Below are 19,638 nucleotides of genomic sequence, written 5' to 3' on the forward strand. Positions count from 1 at the left end.
GCTCAGTGAAACTGGTTTTGAACTTCTGGTCTCCAGATTTGTGAGAGAATAAATTTCTCTTAGTTTTAGCTCCAAGACCATGGTCATTTGTTACAGCAGCCACAGGAAACTAATTACATGTGCCAGTGTATTTTTTTTCACTCTTATTACCAAAGACCAGGTACAATGCAAGTTTTGATGCCAGAGTTTTGGTAAACAGCTGGGCTTTAAGGCATCTTTATTTGTTTAAGGCGTATTTTTAAGGCATATTTTGCTTCTGTTTGGCATCTCTTGGTGTATATCCCACACTTAATGAGAATTTATTTTTAGAGATTAGTTGTAGGAAAACTTTGGGTTCATGGTGTGACATTTACTTTTTTTTTTTTTACATTTTTTATTGATTCATAATCATTTTACAGTGTTGTGTCAAATTCCAGTGTTCAGCACAATTTTTCAGTCATTCATGGACATATACACACTCATTGTCACATTTTTTTCTCTGTGATTTATCATAACATTTTGTGTATATTTCCCTGTGCTATACAGTGTAATCTTGTTTATCTATTCTACAATTTTGAAATCCCAGTCTATCCCTTCCCACCCTCTACCCCCCACCCCGGTAACCACAAGTCTGTATTCTCTGTCCATGAGTCTATTTCTGTCCTGTATTTATGCTTTGTTTTTGTTTGTTTGTTTGGTTTTGTTTTTTAGATTCCACATATGAGCGATCTCATATGGTATTTTTCTTTCTCTTTCTGGCTTACTTCACTTAGAATGACATTCTCTAGGAGTATCCATGTTGCTGCAAATGGCATTATGTTGTCGGTTTTTATGGCTGAGTAGTATTCCATTGTATAAATATACCACCTCTTCTTTATCCAGTCACCTCTTGATGGACATTTAGGTTGTTTCCATGTTTTGGCTATTGTAAATAGTGCTGCTATGAACATTGGAGTGCAGGTGTCATCCTGAAGTAGATTTCCTTCTGGGTACAAGCCCAGGAGTGGGATTCCTGGGTCATATGGTAAGTCTATTCCTAGTCTTTTGAGGAATCTCCACACTGTTTTCCATAGTGGCTGCACCAAACTGCATTCCCACCAGCAGTGTAGGAGGGTTCCCCTTTCTCCACAGCCTCTCCAGCATTTGTCATTTTTGGATTTTTGAATGACGGCCATTCTGACTGGTGTGAGGTGATACCTCATTGTAGTTTTGATTTGCATGTCTCTGATAATTAGTGATATTGAGCATTTTTTCATGTGCTTTTTGATCATTTGTATGTCTTCCTTGGAGAGTTGCTTGTTTAGGTCTTCTGCCCATTTTTGGATTGGGTTGTTTATTTTTTTCTTATTGAGTCGTATGAGCTGCTTATATATTTTGGAGATCAAACCTTTGTCGGTTTCACTTGCAAAAATTTTCTCCCATTCGGTAGGTTTTCTTCTTGTTTTATTTCTGGTTTCCTTTGCTGTGCAGAAGCTTGTAAGTTTCATTAGGCCCCATTTGTTTATTCTTGCTTTTATTTCTTCTAGGAGAAAATTTTTGAAATGTATGTCAGATAATGTTTTGCCTATGTTTTCCTCTAGGAGGTTTATTGTATCTTGTCTTATGTTTAAGTCTTTAATCCATTTTGAGTTGATTTTTGTATATGGTGTAAGGGTGTGTTCTAGCTTCATTGTTTTACATGCTGCTGTCCAGTTTTCCCAACACCATTTGCTGAAGAGACTGTCTTTATTCCATTGTATATTCTTGCCTCCTTTGTCGAAGATGAGTTGACCAAAAGTTTGTGGGTTCATTTCTGGGCTCTCTATTCTGTTCCATTGGTCTATATGTCTGTTTTGGTACCAATACCATGCTGTCTTGATGACTGTAGCTGTATAGTATTGTCTGAAGTCTGGGAGAGTTATTCCTCCAGCCTCTTTCTTTCTCTTCAGTAATGCTTTGGCAATTCTAGGTCTTTGATGGTTCCATATAAATTTTATTATGATTTGTTTTAGTTCTGTGAAATATGTCCTGGGTAATTGGATAGGGATTGCATGAAATCTGTAGATTGCCTTGGGCAGTGTGACCATTTTAACAATATTGATTCTTCCAATCCAAGAGCATGGAATATCTTTCCATTTTTTAAAGTCTTCTTTAATTTCCTTCATCAATGGTTTATAGTTTTCTGTGTATAATTCTTTCACCTCCTTGGTTAGATTTATTCCCAGATATTTTATTACTTTGGGTGCTATTTTAAAGGGGATTGTTTCTTTACTTTCTTTTTCTGTTGATTTATCGTTAGTGTAAAGAAAGGCAACTGATTTTTGAACATTAATTTTGTAACCTGCTACCTTTCTGAATTCTTCAATCAGCTCTAGTAGCTTTTTTGTGGACCTTTTAGGGTTTTCTATATATAGTAACATGTTGTCAGCATATAATGACACTTTTACCTCTTCTTTTCCAATTTGGATCCCTTTTATTTCTTTCTCTTGCGTGATTGCTGTGGCTAGGACTTCCAGGACTATATTGAATAGGAGCGGTGATAGTGGGCATCCTTGTCTTGTCCCAGATTTTAGTGGGAAGCTTTTGAGTTTTTCACCGTTGAGAACTATGCTGGCTATAGGTTTGTCATATATAGCTTTTATTATGTTGAGAAATGTTCCCTCTATACCCACTTTGGCGAGAGTTTTTATCATAAATGGGTGTTGAATTTTATCAAATGCTTTTTCTGCATCGATGGAGATGATCATGTGGTTTTTGTCCTTTCTCTTGTTGATGTGATGTATTACATTGATTGATCTGCGTATGTTGAACCAGCCTTGTGTCCCTGGGATGAACCCCACTTGGTCATGATGTATAATCTTTTTTATGTGTTGTTGGATTCTATTTGCTAAAATTTTGGTGAGGATTTTGGCGTCTACGTTCATCAGTGATATTGGCCTATAATTCTCTTTTTTTGTAGTGTCTTTGCCTGGTTTTGGTATCAGGGTGATGGTGGCTTCATAGAATGAGTTTGGGAGTATTCCCTCCTTTTCAATCGCCTGGAAGAGTTTGAGAAGGACTGGTATGAGTTCTTCTTTGTATGTTTGGTAGAATTCCCCGGTGAAGCCATCCGGTCCTGGACTTTTATTTGTAGGGAGGTTTTTAATTGCTATTTCTATTTCCTTTCTAGTGATCGGATTGTTCAAGTGTTCAGTTTCTTCTTGATTCAGTTTTGGTGGACAGTATGTTTCCAGAAACTTGTCCATCTCCTCTAGGTTATCCGACATTTACTTTTGATAAGAAACATTACACATTTGAGGTTTTTCTTGAGTGTTTTGGTCTCTAGGAAGCTGAATGTGAAATAACCATTTTTTCTCCAATGGATAGAAAATAAAAATGCTGTATAAGTGATCTTAAGTGCAAACATCAATTTTTTTTTACGAATCATCCAGAATACTTACCTACATCATGAGTGGTATTTCATGGTCCCTCTTATTTCCCTGTTATCAAATCATTGTTAAGTTAATAAATATAACTTAACAAACAAGTGTGTCATATGACATGATTAAGAGGCAACTTTATTTTTGTGTCCCCCTGCCCATTCAAAATGTGTTCAGTGAGGCTGTTCCTTCAGGGATGAAAATAGATGCAGGCACCATGATTTTTCTATAATTCTTAAATAATAGGTCTTCTATTAATTTTAAGTCTTAAACATAGTCTCAAATTGGTAAATAGGATGTCTGGTCCTACATTAATAAAGACTATGAGCTTGACTTACCACCAAAGTCTTTTCTTAATCCCCAGACTGAGGAGCCTCAGTCTGGAAGTCTACAGCAGGGAAGCAGCCATGCCTGGCTTCTCTTTCCTTCCACTAAGCCTGAACCACCACATCACCCCGCTCTCACCACTTGCTAGCTCCGTCCATTGCTAGCTGCTGTTTCTTACCTTGTATGTTTGAAGGGAACAGGAAAAAGAAAGTGAAGTGAGGGCTTTGGAGAGATCTGACCTGAAATTGTACCATCATTAGCTGACTGTGCTGTCTGGGTCCAGTGGGTGAGTCCTTCATAGTGCCCTTTCGTAGGCTTCTGGGAGTCCTTCTGCTCTCCTTTGGTTCCACTGACACCAGAAGGTAAACCACAAACCTCTTTTCTGAGAGGTCATGAAGACTCAGGCTCCTTTCTCAGGTGCTGGGCATCGAGCTTCACACATCCAACCTTTTTTTTGGGCTGTGTTCTTTTTGTCCCTAGAAGGGCCTTATGGAATAGTAACCAAGGTGACCCCCAGGCTGTCTTTTGCCTTGACCACCTTTGAGAGAGCAGCCCAGTGGCCACAGAGCAGAAGTCTCCTGATTCTGTTTGAAAGTAGTTATCAGACCCTCTCTCCATCCCTATATTGTCTGGGAGTTATACTCAAGCCACTATCTAACTGTCTCAGGCATGATTTGGTACCTATCCTCTGGGTTGCTGAACTCCAGTGAACACTTTTCAAAGCTTTCAGAGTAGTCTCCTAGAAAGATTTTAGGTGAGGGGAAAGACATCCTTCCATTAGGGTGAGTGATAATTACCGCAATGATATTTTCCTCATGGCATCTTCACACTTTCTTCACACTCTGACCCATTCCAGGAGCCATGGAAGTCGGTTGATATAGAAGTTGTTTGAATATCTGCATATATGTATTCCTCTCACACCTCTGGTGGTTTTTGCTCTCTCCAGTACTGACACCTCAGTTATTGAAGTGGAAAGAATTAGGCTCAGTTGTGTTCAAAAATCCTAATAACCTGTGGTGCTTCAACCCTGGCACCCTGGTATAACTCATACAAAAAGGGTCCTAGAGCACATATGCCTAAATGCCTCTCCAGAGTATAATCACAACCTCTGTGGTCTAGCGACTAGGAATCCAGTTTTTTAAAGCACAGGAGATAATCCTGGAAGGCTGTTAGGTTTTTGCTTCATTGATAGGTATATTCAAAGACGCATAAATTATGTGATGCTCATGAGTGTCTGGGTCTCTTTTGGTGGAAATATCATGGATATTGTGAATGATGCTTTTGTAAACTATTCTAAATACTTTGCAACCTGAAATTGTATTTTTGTTTATAAAAATGTGGCACATTCTTAAGAATATCTTGGTAGAGAAATTATTAATCCATGAAGGCTTACGCTTTTAGACAACTTGGATTTTCCTTTTACTACAGAGTCATTTAGTAGGTAATCAAATATGTATCATATAAATCCATAAGTTCTTGGTGTGTGTCATTGTTAAAGGGGCTAGCATTAGTGGTGAAACCATAGTTTCATTCACATTTTCAATTCAGGCCCTTTTCTGGAACTTATATTCCCCTAAACAGAGTAATAATCTTGAAATACATTTAGATTTACTCCAGAAAAAAAAAGTCTGCTCCCCAAATGTATAATATGAAAAAATACACCTATGTGATGTTTTAACTAAGAATCATAATTAAACACTTCAGGCAGCCAAATAAAATTTATCAGAAAGAAAATCATTTGCTCTGCGGATTCATCTTTGTCATTGTACCTTGGAATTGCTGCAGAAGCCACCTGATATTACTATAACCATTTGGGCAATGTCCAAATTGAATAACCAAGTCACTCTGGAAAGTAAAAGATAACTCACACAAGTATTTTACTCATGGCCTTGTTTTGATATGAATTTAAACTTTGCTCATCCTTAAGAGTCTTAAACCATAATCTTACAGTGTATTTAAATATTTCTATGGTGACATAAGAGTTCACATTTAACAGTCCGTGTGAAGTGACATAAGGGGCTGCATGGACAGGGTAAAATTCTTACCTGTGAATATCAGTGCCTGATACGTCAGCATTAGAGATTATCTCCTTATCTTCTCTCTTCAAATAAAAGTATTCCCTCCCACCAAATCAGCACATTATGACAAAATAACTCTTTACTAGGAATAAAGTTGCCAGGTTTTTTCCTTTTTGACAAGGAGACCTGGCGACAGGGTAAAGAACTGAGAATCTAGGAACCCGAAATGGTAATGAAAGAGCAGGTAGGAGCCCAAGAATATTCCTGATTTTCTTGAAAGATTGGTCTTGGAATAACTTTTATTTATTTATTTTAAATCTCATTTGCTCCCATGGTTTTAACTACCATATTTGCTGTGAAACAAATCACCCCAGAATGTGGTGGCTTAACATAACACACATTTATTATCTCATAATTGTGTGGGTCATAGTTTGTGTGAGACAGCTGGGCACAGACCTTTGCTGGGTCCTCTTGTTTCTTGTAAGAATGTAATCAAGGAGTCAGCTAGGGTTGGGGTCTGACCTGAAAGCTTGACTAGGGAAGGATCTCCTTTGAAGCTCATATAGATGGTTGCTGGCAGGATTCAGGGCTGTTGAACAAAAGGCCTCTCTTCCCTACTGACTATTGGCTGGAAGCTGGCCTCAGTTTGTTCCATGTAAGCTTTTCCAACATGGCAACTTGTTTCATCAAGGCCAGGAAGAAAGGGAATCTGCTAGCCAAGTGGAAGTCACAATTTTTCTAACCTAATAATGGAAGTGACATCCTATCACTTTTGTCATATCTTATGGGTAAGAAACAAATTACTAGAGCAAACTTACTTTTAAGGGGAAAGAATTATATAAAGATACGAATTCTAGCCCATAGGAATCATTGGGGGTCTTCTTAGACATCTGTGTATCATCACCATCAACATGTTGAATATAAATCTCAGCTCAACCAAGAAAACACATGTGGATTCCCACAAGAACCATAGCCCAAACATGGCTGAATCTGCTTCTCTTCTTGTGTTCTTTAATTTTAGTTAAAGGCATCACCAGCCACCCAGCTTTCCATGCTAAAAACTTGATGTCACGCTCAACAACTCTCCATTTTCTCCTACTGTCCATGTCGAGTTTGTTCCTAAGTCATGCCGATGCTTTGACCAGAATTTTTTTGAATCTCTCTAACGTCTACCAAACTGTCGCTGTTCTCTACTGATCATCTTTCACCATTGCATGAGCCTTCAAAGACTCTTCCATGGGTCTTTCTCACTTCAGTCTACCACTTACATAATTTGGTACTTTGCTCAGGTCATTTCTTGCAGGAAATAATCTCTATTCCTATAGCCATTCCTTGCCCAGCAAATTCTTATTCATTTGTTAAGACCTAGTTGAAATGCGTCTAATTGGTAGAAACCCTGTTATACTACATTTGAACAGCAAAGGTGCTTCTTCTGATATGTTGGAGATAGATGATGTATAATAAAAAGATCTCAAGAAAATTTTACTCCAAAGAGAAAACTTTTAAAATATGGACATGGACTTGTATTCTTTATTCTTCTGTAAAAGTCTACATGCAATTATACAGTGAAGAATGCTATTTTCAGTTAATGAGCATTGTCTAAGAATATTTTTCATTATGTGTGTTTTTCTGTTTCTTTTGCTCTGAAACAGTTTATTACAATGGCTAAAAAAATATTAGCATTTTCAAGTTACTCAGCAACAGAATGTTGAAATACCTAGTTTCACAATGATTCATTGAATTGTCTAAACACATTAAGAAAACTAGTCTTTTAAGCATTTTGGTGTACTTGGTCAAAAACAGGGACTAGGAAACCTGAGTTTTAGTGCTAACTCTGTCACTAAGAAGCTTTGCTGCTTTGGAGAATTATTTTCCCATTATGGTTAAGGATATTTATCTGTAGAATAAAGAAATGGGACTGGATTGGTGGTATTTAACCTCTGTTCTCTGAATCTTAAAGTGGCAGGGCTTTAAGAGTTCTGATACAGGGTCTAGATCACAATGTAGACTCACTTAATATTTATTCTTTTACTGTTTCTTTTACCACCACCACTAAGTGTGTTTATTTTCACCTGTACTAGTTATGGCTGCTGCTTCTTGGATTCTAACCCTTTTGCTTTTAACGCAACCACAAAATAAAACTACAAGTGGCCAGAGTTAGCAGTCCTTCCCTGCCTCAGTGAGCCTCTCTTATTCTCTTTGGGCTCAGAATTCCCAGTCCACACAGATAAATTTCTCTATGAACAAATTGCTTTTTTTGTTCTAAGAACTGCTGTTATTTTAAGTATATTTATACTTTTTGGATGCTACAAAATTGTTAGCCTTGACCAACTTAGAATTTTTAAAACAATTATTATAAATTCAAGCTACATTTTTATTTAATATATTGATTTATCTTTCTAGTGACTTTCCACCCTGTAGATCAGTTTCTTGAAATTTTAATATTAAAAAATGAAATCATCTTTTTTAAACATTTTTTTATTGATTTATAATCATTTTACAATGTTGTGTCAAATTCCAGCGTTCAGCACAATTTTTCAGTCGTACATGGACATATACACACTCATTGTCACATTTTTTCTCTGTGAGCTACCATAACATTTTGTGTTTATTTCCCTGTGCTGTACAGTATAATCTTGTTTACCTATTCTACAATTTTGAAATCCCAGTCTATCCCTTCCCACCCTCCGCCCCCCTGGAAATCATCTTACAGTAATTGCTTTAGTTAAGAGTCCAAGACTCTAAACTTTGGCAAACCGTGGTTGTTATATTGCATATAAAATTAGCATGCATATTAGATTACATTAGGCTAGCCTTAGGCCCTGATCACTAGCAGATTGAGAATTTTCCTTAACTCTCCACTTACTCATTAGAGGTAGAACAATACTTTTGTTATTAGGTATGTTATGATGTAACATTACTATTTTTAGGGGCTTTTGTTTTTCTGTGGTTGCCTACTGTGTTATTGGTAGTGGTGGATGCAGACATAGAGTTGAGGTGCAGAAAAGGAAAGCATGAAGATATCATTGAAGAAATAGTTTTGCATACCTACTTGTTTATTACAGTAGGTTTTACTTTTTCTTCTTGCCATCAATTTAATATCTTATTTAGTGATTATGGTGATCTACTAAGACGTTAAGTGAGAATGAGCATTGTAATTCTCTGTTGAGAGCTTTGGATGAATAACTGAATATGGTCCAAGACATGGAAATTTAATGGTTCCTGCATCTAAAATGACTTTGTTGATACATGGAAGCGATACAAGAGATTTTATTCTGCATATAACAAAGGAGATAGAGAACTCCTAGATGCTAAAAGATGCTAAACTTTTGGCAATCAAGAAAAACTAATATTCCACATATTAAGATCACACATTGGCCTGATTTATTACAGATTTGGATGTTTAATTGCTTTGTGCAGTAATTGAAAACCTACTTTTCACATGCATCCTGATTCCTTGATGACAAATACAAATTTTAGAAGAAGAATCAATATTAATTTAACAAGAAGAATCAATAGCCTGGTGAAACATTGTAATACTAGTTTGACATTTTCAGGATTACTTTATATTCATTCAATACATGTTTATTGAATGCCTATTTAGTGATAGGTACTAGCATCAAAGATGAATGCTACATAATTATATTGTTATTATATGAGGACATCTCACCATGAGGGGAGAGACATTAAGTGAGAAATGACCAGCTATTTTATTAGAATCTCTCCTACCAAGTGGCCTCAGGCCCTGTAGGTAGACTATGACTAGTGAGCTGTTGGGAGAATTCAGGCAGGACCTATTTATTCCAGCTGATAGCAGACATCTTCCTTTGTTAAAATGCTTCCACTTACTGCCAGAGCTGGAGTTTTAGGCCCTAGCAGAGGTCATAGGCAAAAATAGAAATTGCAAGTTCATCTGTGTAAGACATACGAGGACATCTATCATAACATTGCAAAGGAAATAACTTTTGAATGATAAGGACAAGAAGCACTGGGGGAAAACCTGCATTAGTGTTGTAGACCAGGCTGGGGGAAGTGGGGGAGGGGTTTGGAGTGAAGGTTGGGAGTGGAGCAAAACCTCTCAATAGAAGTTGACTGTTCACAAAAGTGCTACGAATGCCTCAAGGCCTGCCTCAAATGTGGCTGCTAAGATCAGAGCTGTTTACGATTTATTGCCAGACACTATCAGATCTACATTTACTCAACTGAGTTAAATGGAATATTAGGCAGAAGCACTAAAATAAAAATATAATGACTTTGTGGTTGGATATAACTAGTTTTCAATCCTGACTCTGATGACCGGCAAATTACTTAACGTCTCTGGTTCTCAGTTTTCTCATTTGTCGCGTGAATAGTACCTATCCTATGCAGTAGTTGTGATGATTAAATAAAACACAGTACTTTCAGTGACTAATGACTGAGTGAGTCAGATGAATAAATATAAAGCCCCAAATCTAGCCCAAGAGTGTGGTCGATAAACATGCTTCCTTTCCCTTCACATCTCTCTCTGCTTGTGCTACAATTTCCACTGATTGCATGCTTTTCCAGGAAAGGATTTTCTAAGAATGAACCTATACTCCTAATTAGGTAACCATTATCTTGGATTAGTTTCTGGTAAAAATAGGGAGAAGTGTTAAAAGCAGACTCCAAAACTTTGCTAGGTGCAAAGCTCAGCTCTGACATTATCAAGTGGGGAGGGCTGTGGGCCTCAATGTGTAGAATGTAATGTCCCTCAAGAATAAATGTGAGGACTACATGAATTAATACATTTTGAGCACCTGGCACATAGCAAGCCCTTTTTAATTTTAATTAACATTTTTTTACTGAGATATATTTGACATATCACATTGTATAAATTTAAGGTGTACAACATAATGGTTTGATACATTTATATTGCAGTATGATTGACATTGTAGTGTTAGCTAACACCCCTATTACATCACATAATTATCATTTCTTCTGGTGGTGGAGACAATTAAGATCTAGTCTCTTAGCAAGTTTAATGTTTATAATACAATTTTGTTGTCTATGATCCTTGCACTGTGTATTAGGTCTTTAGGATTTAGATAATTATCTACTAGTTACCCTCAAACATCTCTCCCTTTCTCCCACCTCCTAGTTCCTGGTAACCACCATTTTACTCTCTGCTTTTATGATTTGGATTTTCTAAGAGTCCACATGTATGAGGTATCATACAGTATTTGTCTTTTCTGTTTTACTTATGCCATTTAGCATAATATTCTCAAGGACATTAGCTCGACATAAACTAAACCAAAGCCAAGAGTACTACAAAGAGCAAAACTCTCAAGTCAGCAGTTTGAGCCTTAGTTTCACCTTTATACTTGTTAGGTTTCTAAGTCAAGGCTTCCTGTTTATAAAATTAGATTAACATTATCTACCTGTTCAGCCTATTTTACAGGGACAAATTAAGTGAGATGATGTATATCAGATGATGAGCATATTTTGAGCAATGTAATTATCTAGGACAGTGTTAATTATTTGCAATCTACCAATGTTATAAGAAAAAGCATTTATTAAGCAGTTATATATGCACTGTTTTAAACTCTGCAGGACTGAATCAAGTGTGCACTCAGTCCTATAACTACCATGTCAGGAAAACAAACCACAGAGGTCTTCAGCTAATTTTTGACTTATGCCCTATGTCTTATTTTTCTCTTCTGTTTGCAACTTTTCTTTGAATAATTACTAATTTATAAGAAATGTGTTGTTTTGAACTTTAGATCCGGGCTTTTAAAGTGAAATTCTGAAGAGTAAGCTCAAGGCACATTACTTTTTTATTTTTTGCTAGGAAAATGCAATCATATGAACCCAGTAGAAAAGCCACTTCCACAAGTGAAATATTTAAATTATTTTAGAAAAGCTTAAAATTTCAAGTACTTTAACCTACTTAAAGAAACAAGTGCTTTACTGAGATTAAGCCAACCCAATTAATTTGTGAAAAATATAATAAAGATGTTTTACTATATGCAAGAATGAAAGAGGATAAGGCTGTGGACAGAATGTGGCTGATCTTCATGGTGAATTAATCTGAACCTTCCCGCCTTTTTCCCTTCCAATGCTCACTGCATGATTTCTTTCCAACCTTATTAACTTTAAAGTGAATGTCTTGTATAAAGGAGATAAACAGGGTTAGAAGAAGAACAAGGACGGCGGGGAAGAGAGAGGTTTGCAAAGTAAAAAGGCTTGTATTGGTGCCTCTCTACAAAAGAATTTAACTGTGTCCATTTTGGGAAGTTCTCTGAATTTATATGTGATTTATAGATCCCTTATTTTTCTACATACAAGATTTTTTAGAATGTGCCATGCCTTTTGATTTTCTTTAAAAAAGGAAGTCTATTTCTATTATTGCCTTTGAGGTTAGTATTTTTTTTTAAAGTGTGAGTCTGGATACACCCTAATTGTCTGTAATGCTGTATGTCAAATTAACTCTCATTAGCTATGCTATCCTGGCCCATTTTTTCAAATTTAGCTGGTGTCATTATTTGTACAGATTTAAGTAAAAATCCTCTCCTTTGTTTGCCTCTGTTTTATCTTTCCTTTTTCTTTCACCTCTCCTGCCATCTTTTCAGTAAAACTTCTCACCTTGTAGGCTAGCTTGCCTGCTTTCTTTCTTTTTTTCCTTTTTAAAATCTCTTCCTCCTTCTCAGTCTGCTCTGGTTAGGGACTAGAGTAGTTAAACCTCAGTCATTACATATGTATTTGAATAGATTATATCAACAAGTAATAATCTTCTGGGCATAATTTTGGGTATATGTTAGAGTCTTGTATATATGTGTGTTTATATGTCTTTGAAGTGCAGACATTGAACAGTAATTTTCTAAATGGCCATCTTCATGTTTTTATATACTCTTTGAAAATAATTTGTTGAGAATTTAAAAATTTTCCAGAAGATACTGAGGGTGATGGTAACTTTTATGTGTCAACTTGGCTAGACTATGGTGGATAGTTGTTTGATCAAATGCTAGTCTAAATGTTGTTGTGAAGGTATTTTGCAGATATGATTAACATTTATAATCAGCTGACTTTAGGAAAGAAGATTGCCATAGGTAATTTGGATGGGTGTCATTCAGTCAGAACTTAAGAGCAGAAACTTAGGTTTACTGGAGAAGAATATATTCTACCTCAAACTGGACACAGAACTTCTGCTTGAGTTTCCAGCCTGCCACCCTTCCCTACAGAGTTCAGACTCAGGACCAAAACATCAGCTCTTAACTCTTATCTGAGTTTCCAGCCTAGTTGCCTTTGTTACGAATTTTGGACTTAACAGTCCCCAGAATTGTGTAAGTAAATTCCTTAAAATAAGTCTTTCTCTCCCTCTGTCTCTTTTTCTCTGTCTCTTTGTCTCTCTTTGTTTCTCTGTCTCTCCACCTGTCTCTTTTTCTCTGTATACGACACATATATGATATATGTATGTCATCTATATCTGTATCTGTTTATCTATTTAAATATAAAGTTGGTTCTGTTTTTCTGGAGAACCCTAACTGATGCACTGAGGCATACATCATAATATTCTAAAGTTTTTATTAGGACCGCTTATTTCAGTGGATTGATTATTCGCAGGGTCTCTTGCTTTTTCAGAAAGGAAGCCCTACCTAGACTTGTGATTCACAAAAACCTTTCCTTGAGAGGAAACATTCCTTTACAGGAAGCTGTCAGGCAGTCTGGCTCACTACTGTGATACGTGTCCAGCACCCACAGCTTGGCCACGTAATTTTAGGCTGAGTTTCAACATGTCTGCTTTTGAAAACAAGGGGGATGCTGTTCCAGACACTCTACTGAGGTCCCTGAACAGGCCACACTCTGCTCCTTCCAGGCTCCACACGGTTCACTGTCTACTGAAATTATGGACTTCCTCTCCAATAAACATTTTACTGATGGCTTCAATCTGCATAATGTCAGTCAGAAATTTGTCACTTTTCTAATCTAGAAAAATCCTGAAGTAAGCAAACTATACTGTTATGAAAAAATTATGACAAATAAAACACATTTCAGGGGGAGGGTATATAGCTCAGTGGCAGAGTGCATGCCTAGCATGCACAAGGTCCTGGGTTCAATTCCCAGTACCAATATTAAAATAAATAAACCTAATTACCTCCCCCCACAAAAACAAACAAACAAACACATTTCAGTTTGTTTATTCAACATGGCATTTATCTTTGTTCTGGTTGCTATTATAAAGTACCATAGACAGGGTGGTTTATAAACATCAGGAGTTTATTCCTCACAGTTCTGGAGGCAAGAAGAATGAAATGACTTGGTCAAGTTGGTATGTACCAGGCATCTCCATTTCCCCATTTGTAATTTATTAGTTTTCTCTGAGGAGAAATTCTGATATTATACTACTCTTCTGTTGCTTTTCAAACCTCCTACCAGCCTCATCATCCATTGATGATTTTCTCTTGAATTAGTCATAAGTCTATAACAGTTGTCAAATGGGTGATTTTCCATTTTCATCATTCTGTCTTCATTTGTAACTTGTTACTCTACTGTAAGGGAGAGTTTTTCTTTTTGTTTATTTATTTATTATTTATTTGTTTATATTACATGGACTTTATTTTATTATTTTCTAGTTTTCTATGCTATAAATGGACTTACAAATTTGTATTTTGTTCAATGAGTTAGTAATCCATTACTTTCATTATTTATTTTGATGCAAATTGTTATAGATTTGGCTTCTCAAGCTGACTCCTATGTCTTTTTGCATTTTCTTGCTATTTGGCATAACAAGATGTCCCAGATTCATCTTGTTTTTGCCTCATTCCAGCCCTGGAATCAGCCATCTTCCCAAGAGGCTCTGGTTCCTTTTGATGGGGGATGGTATTCAGAAACCACGATCTGGGTGTTCAACATGTTCATTGCTCTTGAGATGGCATTGCTTCAAGGATCTGTCGGAAAACAGAACTAGCAAATACATGTATTCATATGTCTCCATAGATTGCTATATGTATCTTAGAATTGTAAAAAAAAAATTCATGCTAATATGTCTTATTGAAACCCCCCTGAAGATTCTTTCTATCCTTCTCTCTGTCCATGCCTGTAAATCTCTTCTCTGATGGTGAGAAATTACACACGTACGCGCGCGCATACACACACACACACACATACACACACTAACTTGCTCAGTCTCCCAACCATGGGGCTGCCTCTGCACCTTGCCAGTTCTTCATGTCCCCCAACTCGGAAAGCTTCCTTGGCTTCCAGCTACCCAGCTGATGAATCTGTGCTGCACCCTCACCTCTTCACTGGCCTGCAGCAATTGACTCTCTGTGCTGAGAATATATTTCTTACACACCTGATTTTTATGGGAGTTTAAATGTTCTTCTCAAAATTATTACTTGTCTGAAACTCTAAATCAAGTCTCAGTTAAAATAATACCTTTCTCTTGCAGCCCTTTTGGATGCTCCAAATGAAATTATTCCTTCCCACTTTCTGTCTTTCCCATTCTCACCTCTGTGCTCGGGGCATTAGGTCTTTGGGAGACCATGTACACCATTGGTTGACCAGATACGTCTTGCCTACTTCTTTCTGGCAGTTATTTTCTGTGAAACAATTGGAATTGGATGAGTTCTCTTTCTTTTCTCCATATAATCTTTCAACAGATGTTGTTGATGACCTGGCTCATAACAAACACTACATTGTATCTGCCTTCTTATTTAAATATTTCCTATACTTGCCATCCAGTATGTTCTCTCTGTATTTACGACTGGTCTCTGAAAGCTGGCCCATTCTGGGGATGCTGGTTTTGCCCTGTTTGCCCCACATTTGAGCTGATTTTTTCCTCAACTCCTGTAACATTCATCTCAAGATCTCCAAACCTTACAAATAGCCAGCCTCTTCTAGGACTGCTGTTTAGCGTCTCTATCACCAAGTGTATGGTCCTCCTAAGAACTGTGCACACCTCTCACATTAAACTGTAAGCTCCTCCGGGTCAAAACTTTTCTCTTTGATTTAACATACTCTATACAATATACACTAAGGCCTTGCACGTGAAAGGGACTGAGAAGATATTTCCAAAATTTGAGTATGTGATAAACTACTTTTCTCTGGCATCTCACACTAAGACAGTTCCACATCTGGTTTATTGATTTGTGGCTAGTTCCACATCTGGTTTATTGACTTGTTTATTGATTGGTTTCATGGTTACTTTCAGTATTATAACTCCACTCAATCTAATGTGGTCCAGTGTAGTGAAGTGTGAGTACAGTATATAATTTGAGAAAATTTCTTGAAAAAATTAAAAAAATAATATATTTTTGTTACATTCAGTGCATTTATTTGCCCTATATTGGAGCTTCCAAAAGCTTTAGATTAATATTAAAGTAACTTTTAGAATTCTCAGTTTCCATATCCCAGAGTATTTTCACCCATTTGACAAATTAGAACATCATTCACCGAATTTTACTAGCCATTCACATATTTTCTAGGCTCTGGCTTGTAATTCAAAGGATAAATTCATAATTGAGAAAGAGTTACTCTCATTGTAAACACTTCAAAATAGAGTATGTAAAATGCCAATTATTTTTTAAAAATCATCATGCATTAAATAACTGACTTACCACTGGACAATATAGAAATATTTCAAATAAATATATAACTAAAAAATATTCTAGGTACTTCATCTCTGGAATGTACAGGTCAACTGATGTTTAATTTTGTTTCTTGCAGCTTTTTCTGATAACCTAGTAAGAATCATAAATTTGTATTTATACTAGAGATAAATTTATACTTATAATTTGAGCTCTGTGTTCAACTGTTCTAACTCCTATTTTTAAGACATTTTCTTTAATAAATGGATATGCAGTTATAGTATCTATCAGAGTTGCTTACACAGAGAGGGTCTTAGTTAATGTTTGGTCATTCAATATATTTCAACATAAAGACTTGCTCATACCCAAACTAAGGTAGGTTCTTTTTTCCCCCAAGTGTCACATATTTATCAGTGTAAACCCCAGTACAATACACCAACATGACTTTGTGTATTCAGAGGGGAAATATATCCTGGTTAAGTGGAAAATTGTGTGTGGATGGTTTCTGAAAGACCTTCATTCTAAGCAGCTTTATGGTGAGACATTTCATTTAGAAGTCTGGACCTTCTTTCTTCAGTTTGCTATAATCTGCAGTCACTGAGGAGAACTTGTATTGATCATTGGGATCTAGTTTGTTCCAGGGTTCTGGGTTATTCTTTCTGTCCCAACTAACATCTGGATTGACAATGCCAGGTGCCAGATACACAGCACTGCTCCAGTACTTCCTGCTGCAATAAATATGAAGTGGGGAATCAAGCTAGGATGCTTCTTGGCCTGACCAATGATATGGCGGAGCATGGTTGCAACAGAGGCTTTGAGTCCAGAAGGAGAGAAAAACAAACCTGTGAGGCTCAGGACCAAGTAGTCTCTACACTGAGCAAGCAGGCTTTTTACTAATCCAATGTTCTATCCACTTAAAAACTGATATACACTGAGAATTTGGCCAACATCAAGCTCTTGCTCCCATGAGCTGTTCACTTAATAAGAACTTGACAAAAGATGGGTGATGAATCGATTTTCTTGTGGTTCACTTTTGTTCCTATCTTGTTCATCTCTTTCTATTTGTGAAACTCATTCTTGTTTAAAGATCCTTGAGTACACAAGAGAAACTATTCAGTAGCTCCTTACGCTTTTGCAATGGAAATGATGAGATTTTTGCTGGAAGCACTAGTTTTAACATGGTTTTGTTTTAAAATTATAAAATAGGGCAGAATCTTTAAGAAAAAAGGAGAACCTTCAGTTTTTTCATAGGCACTGTCACTGTGGGTGATTTCATATTTCATGTATCAGGCCAAATGTCCAAAAGAGCATATAAAACTGAGAACTGGAAATAAAATCTTTTACTCTTTTACAAACTAATATATAATCCTGCATTTTGACAATCATTCAAATTACCTGGATGGTTTCTTATTCTTGCTAGACAGACCAGCCATCTGTATAATTGGGCTATCTTAGAATTTGCTTATTAGAATACATGAATACGAACTAACAATAACCCAGAATAAGGTTTGGTTTACCATGACATAAACTTTCAATAAATATTTGTTGGATTGAAATTGCCTTGTGAGGCACAGATGAGAAATCATCAGATATTGATGATGTCTGCTGACCTTTTATCACAGTCACTTTCAAGTCAGACATTAAGCTTGCTTTCCATTCTCAGTCTGGAGATCCTATTATCCCTAAAGGCTTTGTTTGCAAAATACATTATCAGTGAAAGCAAAATATGCCATTAGAAAAATTGTGTGTTTACACAGAGCTCAGTAAATTATTTTTCACAGTAGTAAAAAATAAAACTAGTCATGTTTCCTCTTCCCCTATAATATGAGATACTGTAAATTTCTAGGCCTCAAAAACCATAATAAATGGTTTTTGGCCCAAGAAAACCATATTTCTAAAAATTCATGTATGTATTCTTACCAGCAAAACTCACCTTCTCTTCATTGTATTGGACCCACTATTCCCAGTTTTCTTGTAAAATAAATTTTGCATATTGTACCTACAAGTCTCAATTATTGAATGTGATTTTTAAGTTCAATATATATATTTAAGGCAAAATACTCATAGTTGGAATTAGAAATTCTGTTTTACTTGAAGCTTTTAATACAAGTTATACTGAAGACAGAAATGGTTTAAGTCTTACCAAAATCAGATTCAATCTCAGTGTTACAAAAATCTAATGTGCTAAGTCTTCCTACTATCCAATAAAGAAATTACTTACAAAAGAGCCCTTCCTTAGAACACAACATAGGTTTCCACAGCTAACAGTCCTTATTAGTTAAAATTCACCCATATTCCTTTCCTAAGTCATAGTTTGCTTCCAATTTAGTAAAAACTGAAGAATGAAATAAGGCATTATTTTTAGGACGTTGTTCCAATGTGATGGCCATTTAAGAAACTTGTTTCAGAGTTCCATCTGGAGTGGGAGCGGTGGTGGAGCGGAGCGCGGAGCCCAGCAGACCCGGAGCAGACCCCGCCACCGGTGTGAGTCACCGTCACACCATGTGGGGCGCAGCTGTCGAAGGCTGCCCAGGGCACCACTCTCTGCCCCTGAGCATGGGGGCGGAGCCGCCGCAGCCCCCGCCCCATGCCTCAGCTCTGCCCACCCACGCCGGGCAAAGAAGGTTTCCAGAACAGTCAGACATTTCCTGTGAGAAACGGATGTGGTTTCATCTACAGGAATGAACACCAAGGAAAATGTATTGGACCAGCGGACTGTCGTAGGGAAGAATCACCCACAAGCTCCTGCGCACTGTTGGAGATGGAGAGACTGTGGAGTTTGGTGTGGAAGGAGGAGAGGCGGTGGCACCGGGGTCCTCACAGTCCCTGTAGAGTTCCTCCGCGAGGCAGTCGGCGGGCAGCAGAGCGGAATCATTCTAGGTCCTGTCCCTGTCACAGGGGTTGTGAACACAGTGACCAGTGGAAAGGCCAGGATGATGAGACTGGGGGAAAGAATAAAGGACAGCAGACGCTCCCGAAGGCCAGGCGGCACAGCACCGGCCCTGCCGCGGGTCCCCGTGCGCACCCGAGTGCGGAGACGCTGTGGACCCCCCTGGTCCTCCAGCCCTTCCGTGCAGGGGGAAGGAGTGGAGGGTGCTGACAACCCAGGTGTGGAGGAGCAGGGCAGACCACCGAGACAGAATGTGTATCGAGGTGAGAGAGCGCATTTCCGCAGATACCACGATGGATGAAGTAATAAACTGAAAAATATAGAATTTGTTTATGAGCCACCACATGGAATAGTGGAAAAACCATACACCAGGAGTAAGTAGATTGAAGTTCTAGCCCCAGTTCTGTCGCTTATTTGTTGTATAATCTGGAACAATTCGTGTTACCCTTTCGAGTCTCAGTTTCTTTTCTGCAGTGGAAATG

The 19,638-nt window shown here is 37.3% G+C and overlaps 1 protein-coding gene and 1 pseudogene across 10 annotated transcripts in view; one reads left to right on the forward strand and one right to left on the reverse strand.

Annotated features, from left to right (window-relative positions):
* PROS1 (protein S) overlaps positions 1–19,638 on the forward strand; it is a 269,581-nt gene that overhangs the window by 140,816 nt on the left and 109,127 nt on the right. The gene's annotated exons all lie outside the window — the stretch shown is intronic.
* On the reverse strand, positions 16,817–17,064 carry LOC116277694 (cytochrome c oxidase subunit NDUFA4 pseudogene; annotated as a pseudogene).

The sequence above is a fragment of the Vicugna pacos genome, chromosome 1 (assembly GCF_048564905.1).
Source record: "Vicugna pacos chromosome 1, VicPac4, whole genome shotgun sequence".
NCBI classification, from domain to species: domain Eukaryota; kingdom Metazoa; phylum Chordata; class Mammalia; order Artiodactyla; family Camelidae; genus Vicugna; species Vicugna pacos.